Source organism: Dasypus novemcinctus, chromosome 11 (genome assembly GCF_030445035.2).
Source record: "Dasypus novemcinctus isolate mDasNov1 chromosome 11, mDasNov1.1.hap2, whole genome shotgun sequence".
Lineage (NCBI taxonomy): Eukaryota > Metazoa > Chordata > Mammalia > Cingulata > Dasypodidae > Dasypus > Dasypus novemcinctus.
This window is the reverse complement of record NC_080683.1, coordinates 88,513,370-88,521,611: the sequence shown is the minus strand read 5'-3', so window position 1 is coordinate 88,521,611 and position 8,242 is coordinate 88,513,370.

The window sequence follows — 8,242 nt, the reverse complement described above, 5'->3', positions numbered from 1 at the left end:
AGGCTAAGAACTGAGGGAGTGTGGGGGAAGTAAAGGCCAAGAGCTCTGACCAGATGAGTCAGTGATGAAGAGAGAGAGAAACATAACCTAAGAAATAGCAGGGTAGAGGAAATATTCATATTTTCAAGATACAGAAATGTCTAATTTTCTTGGTAAACAAAGAGAATTATTACAGATGCATAAAAAGGGGTTAGTTGATAAAGTTTCAAGAGGCAGAGGTGGGGAGGAGGAATGAGGTCAGGTTTCTGAGTACTACTGGTAGAAGATAAGTCAATACAGACTTTTTTGAAGAACAATGTAACAATATCAAAATTTTGAACGTGCATACCCTTTGACTGAGTGACTTCACCTAGATGATTCTAGGCCACAGAAATACTAGTGCAAGTGTGCAAGGATATTCATTACAATATTAGTTATAATAGCAAAAAATGGATAACCTAAATGTCTTTCAATAAAGGAATATTTAAATAAATCATGATATGGAAAGCAGATATCACTCAGCTGATAGAGCGTCCACCTACCATATGGGAGGTCCAGGGTCATTCCCCAGGGCCTCCTGACCCATGTGATGAGCTGGCCCACATGTAGTTGCTGATGTGCGCAAGGAGTGCCATGCCACACAGGGGTGCCCTCCGCATAGGGGTGCCCCACATGCAAGGAGTGCACCCTGCAAGGAGAGCCACTCCGTGTGAGAAAATGCAGCCCTTCCAGGAGTGGTGCCACACATACCGAGAGCTGACACAGCAACATGACACAACAAAAAGAGATGCAGATTGCCAGTGCCACCTGACAAGAATGCAAGTGAACGCAGAACACACAGCAAATGGACACTGATAGCAGAAAACCGGGGGGAGGGGGGGAGAAATAAATAAATCTTTTTTTAAAAAATTTAAAAATTAAATAAATCATGGTAGACCTCTTCTGTAGACTACTCTGCAGCCATTAGAAACAGTGAGCAAAATATGTATGTACTGAAAAAGAATGAAGCTCAGAACATCCTCCCACTATACTGTAAGTTCCACTAGGACAGGAAACACATCTGTTTCCTCCCCCTTGTGTAGCCATGCCCTAGCATAGAACTTGACCCATAGTATGTGCACAATAAATATTTGTTGAATGCAATGTTGTTTTAAAAACATATTTCAGAATAAGATATATAAGATGGACCCTGTTTGTAAATATATATGTGTGTATTTATAGCATAGAAAAAATTCTGGAAAAATCTCCAGTAAATTAAAGTGGCATCTTTATAAAGCAGGGTTGGATGAGAAGCAGAAGAGAGATGAGATAGATTCTGCTCTTTGTTTTAAATTCTTCCGTATTCTTTAATTTTTACAAACATGAATTCCTTTTGTAAGTTCAATATGCTAATAAAAGATATAAAATCACTGAAGGAAAGGGAAGAAGAGTGCCATCGGATGGCCTAGCCTTAGGAAGGGTCAAGCCTCCCTTCCTGAGAGACAGAAGTGAAGGATGGAAAAGTTAGCAGAAGGAGGAAAAACCAGGGAACCCAAACATTTGTCTCCATAAAGTTGGAACCTGTGCCATCCATTAGACTGGGGAGAGAGGGGACAGAATGGGATCTGAAGATGGCTGAGAAGGTTCAGGACATGGACACAATTTTAGAGCTGGGGAGACCTTGGAAGCCATCCAATTCAACCAACCACTTTAAAGGACTTGCCAAGGATGACAGGGTTTGTGAGTGACAGAGCTGGAATCAGTTCAACAGCCTTTGAAATAAGCAACAAGGAATTCAAGCCAGATGAATCAATGGATTGCCAGAGATTTGTGAGGAGCCTGATAAGGTTAAGACCAAGGAATTGTGGTATAAACAGTTTGCACTATTTGATGGCATTCTGGATCAATGCCAGGCAGCCTGTGAACTGGTGCAGAGGCAAGGAAAAGGATATGAGAGAATAGGCAGGGTGTGAGGGGAGACTGACAAGTAAAAAGTATCTCTAAACAGTAAATGAAAGACTGAGGAGCTGAAACTTGTCTGCTAATGAGAAAACTTTCTGAGCTTAGAAATCCCCTGCCAAGTAAGAGACTGCCTGTTAATATAGATGACTGACAGATTGACTGGCTGTTTCACTGATTGACTCAAATGAGCAACAGGCCACTGGATTGCTCCACTTTTACCCAAAAAAATCATAGCTATGCTAATGTTAAATTAGGTAAGTGACGAAGGTGTCGCTCCAATTGTAAAAGCAGAACCAGTGCTTAAAAATGTCAATGGCTTAAAATGTCTGCTAGCTCCCAGAATCCCTCAAGGGCGTGTTGGCTTACCCCTCCAGGCAGGTTTAGCTCAGTCTTTCATTAGGCAGAGGCTGATTAAGACTAAAACGTCCTGGCAGTTGTTGTTGGTCTTTTCTGTCCATGTCCATGGAATGGGGGCTAAGCCACTCACCCTGCCTCTTCCAGCAGCTTGTCAGGCCCTTCCTATTATGCTTTCTGCCCACATCCAGCTGACTTCTCCCAAGCTGTTGCTGGTGCCAGCCATGACGTAGTAATGGAATTGCCAGGGTGGAGGGTGGACCACAGCCTGTGACAGTGTCCCCCATTCCAAGAAAGGATCAGAGGCAACTGTTTAAGTTACTAAAAGGGGTGGGAGAGAGAGACGGAAGGCACAGACAATGTTCTTCTGATCTCTGTGGGACTGCTTTATGTTTTTTGTTTATTTTTAAATTTCTTTTCTTTTTATGGCTCCTACTCATGTCTCACACGTAGACCAGAAGGCTTGCGTTTGTGTCCTACTTTGGCCATATGTACTATTCAAATCTACTTAATGGTCTTAGTTTCATAGCTGTTTCATCAGGAGGAATAAAAACATTTTTCATGAAACATCGAATTCTGCTAAGTTTACATAGCAGATTACATAAAATCTGTGAGTCAACAAGGAATTTGCATCTAATATTTCATACATGGCAATTTCTCATGCTCCCATATCCAGCACACAAGCAGATACTCCCTGTTCTGTAACTGTTAACCCCCCCAACCCTTCACAAGAACGCACAGTTCAGCCAGGTTGAGTCTCCACTTGGCCTTGGGCTTGTGGACGTCACAAATATTTTAGCATAGTTTACTCCTTTGCGTTTTACAAACTGTGATTATATATTTAGGATCTTCACAAATAGCAAGAATAAAACAATTCACAGATAAGAAAAATAGGGAATAATTGATGAAATGGAATTCAACTTCATTGAAGCATTGTAAGTCAGTAAGTTTTTTGAATGGCCCAGCAGGTGAGCTATGTTCCAGGGCAACCACCCTTTTCTGCCCACAGAGTCAGTTTCCTGTTGCACTACCCTGTGTAGCTGGCCTGGTCTTTTTCCATCTCCAGCCCTATTTGGTTTGATGGCATATTTTTCTAGGAAGCACACACCATGGGGCCAGTGAACTGCTGTGTAAGACAGAGGTGAATCAGGGACAGGAGACATATTTCCAAATTCCTTTCCTTTTGTGTCTCCAGCAGCATAATTTCTTTTCTGGCCTACACTTCTGAATCTGGCAGTTTAAAATAATAACTCCTATTTCTCTTCCCTTTGTTGCATTTGATTTGTTACATGGACATGCCACAGGCTTTCCTGAGGCAACCAAAATGTAGTTTGGGACACAAATTACAAGACCCTGGACTTAATTATTCCAGCAGGGAAGGCCATGGAATATTCTTTTCTGGTGTTGCTTTTTCAGCTATCCATCTGCTGCTATGGAAAGGCCAGAACAGTGAGAGTGAAGGGGAGAAGAAGGTCCTTTCCTAGAACATCAGAGCTTCAAATGGGACCCCAGGCTCTTCTTGCTTCACTCTTCATTTTGCAGAGGGGAAGATAGAAGGCCGGGAAGCTTACAACATACTCTCAGGGAACCAACGTAGTTCAGTGGTTGCACTCTGGCTTCCCACATACAAGGTCCCAGGTTCAATCCCTGGCATTGGTACCTAAAAAAAAAAAAAAGACATACTCTCAGGGCAGAGAGCCAGAGAGAGGCTACCCTGAGATGAGAATACCAGGTCTCCAGCCCTGAGGCAAGGCCCTTTTTTTCCCTCTCTACTCTCGGCCCCAGGCCCTCCATGCCACTTCTTATCATGACTCATCTTAACTTGAAGTTAAATTTGCACTAGAGCTTTCCCAAAGTCTGCTCAGCCAAATAAAGCACAGAGATGTTAAAGGCTCAACTTTAGTAGCCAGCTGGAGGAAATGGTTATTTCATGGTCTTTGGTACATAATCATATTCACCAAGATGATCTCTTCCCTTAGCATAGAGCCTGAGTTTCTGCAAAACCAATCCTTAAATTCTCTGTGCTCAGATAATCCAGTTAATAAACGAGAACAGTTTTCACATTTATTCAGTTATTTAATAAGAAATGTGCCTCCTTTCAATCACATGCTGCTTCTCTCCTCCTATCCCATAACCAATTTCTTGTCATTGGTATTTTTTGTTTTCTGGTAAACGTTAATAAAGAATTATTGCAAATGAATCAGGTGTCATAATACAATGGGCAGGAAACTTGAACACTGCTCTCACTTTGTCCTTGCTGCTCAGCTGCTACTCAATTTGGGTTGGACAAGTTAAGAATGTCAAGGCCTGAAGATTTCCAAAGCCAGGAGGAATGGGAAGAAATCACACCAGGCTGAGAACTTGGAGATCAGCCATTGGGTCATGCTCAACGGCTCACAAATGCTTCTATTTCTCTAGCTTTTAGTCGAATGAGGATGTCCACCTCACAGAGTTTCCAGGAGAATTATTTGTGACAGCATTCTGCACACTCACAAGGACAGAAAATTAAGATAAATGTAAAGTACCATGCCACTTCTAAAAATCTTTAGTACTTATAAAGTCTGAATCTGAGTGTTTGAGAATGCTGATCAGAAAATTGCCCCTTCAAGCCCTAAATTATAACCTAGACCCCAAGGAAAGACCCTTCACCTCTATGCACTTATTCCTAAGGAGTCTTAACTATGTCAGAGTCTACAGATGAAAAAGCAAATAGACAACTGATTCAATTAAGGACATCACACTAAAATCAATTTGTACTGAAAGAGCCAAGTAATTAAGGTCAGAGTGGTTGGAGACTTGAATTACCTGGATGGTACTAAGAATTAAGATGGAGAACTGTAATCAAGGGATAGATGTTGTCTTAGGTCCCTAATGAGAGCCATAACCACGTGCAGGTTTGCAGTCACCCTGAGAAATGCCAACGAATATCAAACACTACTTTCATAATAAAGGATCTTTAAGTTAGAACTTCTGAATATTAAAATTCCTGAGAGCTGAAAAATATATATTTATAGATAAGAAATTTCTTACCTTTATAATCAACAACCTACTTCTCTGTTTTCTAGTCTTCTCCAGAATACATTAGTCATATAAATAACTGTAATAATATTAATATTAGGAATAATAATAGCAGCTAATGTTTATTGAGTGCTCAGTATGTGCTAGCATTATTCTGAACAATTTGCATGCATTATCTTGTTTTAACCTCATGAAAACCCTATGAGGGGTAAGCAGATGTGGCTCAAGTGAATGGGATCCCGTCTACTATATATGGGAGGTCCAGGGTTCAATTACCAGGACCTCCTGGTGAGGGCAAGCTGGCCCGCACAGCCAGCTGGCCTGAGTGGAGAGATGGTTTGTGCAGAGTGCTGACCCATGTGGTGTGCTGGCCCAAGCAGCAGTGTGGCCCATATGGAGTGCTGGCTCAAGTGGAGAGCTGGTGCAGCAAGATGACACACAAAAAGAGACACAGAAGAAAGACAATAAGAGACACAGCAGACCAGGGAGTTGAGGAGGCACAAGACACTGAGTACCTCTCTCCCATTCCAGAAGTTCCCAGGATTGATTCCTGATGCCGCCTGAAGAGAAGACAAGCAGACACAGAAGAACACACAGTGAATGAACACAGAGAGCTGACAATGTGTGTGTGTGTGTATGTGGGCAGGGGGATAATAAATAAATCTTTAAAAAAAAAAAACGCTATGAGGGAAGCAGATGTGGCTAAACCAGTTGGGGCCTGCTTACCATGTGGGAGGTCCCGGGTTCCAGTCCTAGTGCCTCCTAAAGAAGACAAGCAGACACCACACCCACCACAACAAGCTAGATGCTACATCTGCCGCAACAAGCAAACACCTAAACAAGTAGATGCCACAAACCAGCAGACACCACAGCCCACAGGAGTGGATGTGGCTCAGATCATTGGGTACTTCCCTCCCATGTGGGAAGTCCTGAGTTCAGTTCCTAGTGCCTCCTGGAGAAGGTGAGCAAACAATGAGCAGATAGACCAGAGAACTCTCTCGGAGATGGGGGGGATAAATTTTTAAAAATAAAGTAAATAAATAAATCTTAAAAAAAAAAAAACCTATGAGACAAGTATGTTACCCATTTTACAGATGTAGCAACTGAGGCTTTGAGAATGAAACTAATTCCCATTCTTACACAGTTGGTAAGTAGAAAGTTGAGGAAGTCAAACACAGATAATCTGGAACCAGAGACTGAATTTTTAACATCTATATTCTTATTTCTTTTTTAATAAATGTTTACAAACTAATTTATGGAATATCAACCTATGGTTTCACTTTCCTGATGACTTCCTCTAGAAGATCAGCATCCCTCCTTAGCAAACCATCTCCTTCGTTTTCTCACTGATTCATTCAAGTTGCAGTCTCTTTCAAAAGCACATTTCTCAAATTCTTACTGTCTTCTATCTCTTAAAATCCTTTTGGTTATCAGTAATAGAAAATCAAACTCAAATTGCCACAATTATCCTCTTACATGCTCTATTTTTCTTTTCACTAGTGTTTTTATTACTCTAACATATGCTAATGTTGTGCTTTTGTCCATCTTCTTTACTTAAATGTAAACTCCATGAGAGACAAAAGTTTGTCTGTTTTGTTCACCAGTGTATTCTAAAAACCTAGAACTGTGCCTGGCACATGTAAGGGCTTGGTACATGTTTGATGAACGAATGACCTGTATTTACACTGAAGCTTCAGTCTGGATCATTGTTGCTGATTGAGTTATGTAAGCTGTCTTAATCCATTCCTGTGGTTCTGAATACATTGTAAATAGGAACTTTTGAAGAGATTATTTTTAGTGAAGGTGTGGCCTGACTGATTCACGGTAGACCTTAATCAATATCTCTGGAGAACTTATAAAGAGAACAGAGTAAGTTCAGGGAGGAGCCAGAAGCCGGGAGTCATCAGAAACCGGAATCCAGGCAACAGGAAAGGCCACCCAGGAAGAAACTTGAAGCCAGTGTAAACCAGAAGAACAGACCCCAGGAGAGAGAGAGCACCATGTGACACGTGGCAGAGATGGAAACTAAAGGACTCCAAGGATTGCAGTCAGCCAGCACCAGAACACTACCAACTTCAGGGAGAAAGCATGGTCTTGCCAATCCCTGGATTTTGGACTTGAGCCTCTGAAACCACAAGTTAATAAACGCCTGTTGTTTAAGCCAATCCATTGTATGGTATTTGTCATAGCATCCTGACAAACTAAGGTAACTTCATTTGGGGCTGCCGGTGACTTCAAGAATGGCAAAATCCCTCCTCCATGTACAGGAGAAAAGAGCTGACCACCCCTGGAAGCTCTTTCCAGAAAACCCTGGGAAACCTCTCTTTTCATCTGATTAACCCATGTTGGTCTCAAGGTCATCCCTGAACCAATAATTGTTTCCCAACATGGGATGAGATAACATTGATTAGTCTAGGCCTGGGTCAAATGACCCAACCCTAGAGCAACGAGACACTAGCACAGGTGCCGGAGGAGGTGTGAGTGCTCCAAGGAAAACAAAGATGGTTTCTTGATAACCAAGAGCTTTGTGCTTAAATATCCATTAAAATTACCATCACCATCATTAGGGTCCCAGTGATGTCAGTGTGAAAACCACTCCAGAAATTCCCCACAGAGGAATTTAGCTGTATTTAAGGGTAAAAGCCTATATTCTATGGATTCCTTCATTAATAAGAAACTGCACAGGCCATGATCCCAAATATCATCATAATCATTTATATATATATATATATAATTTAATTATATATATATATATAATTTAATTATTTTTGCATTTTTAATTATTTTAAGTATTCAGAAAAAGAAAAAAGCCCTTGGGGTGGTTTATGGGAAAGTTTATATTTTTATTAAATAGGGGATATATAGGGAAGCGGACTTGGCCCAGTGGTTGGGGCGTCCGTCTACCACATGGGAGGTCCGCGGTTCAGGCCCTGGGCCTCCTTGACCCGTG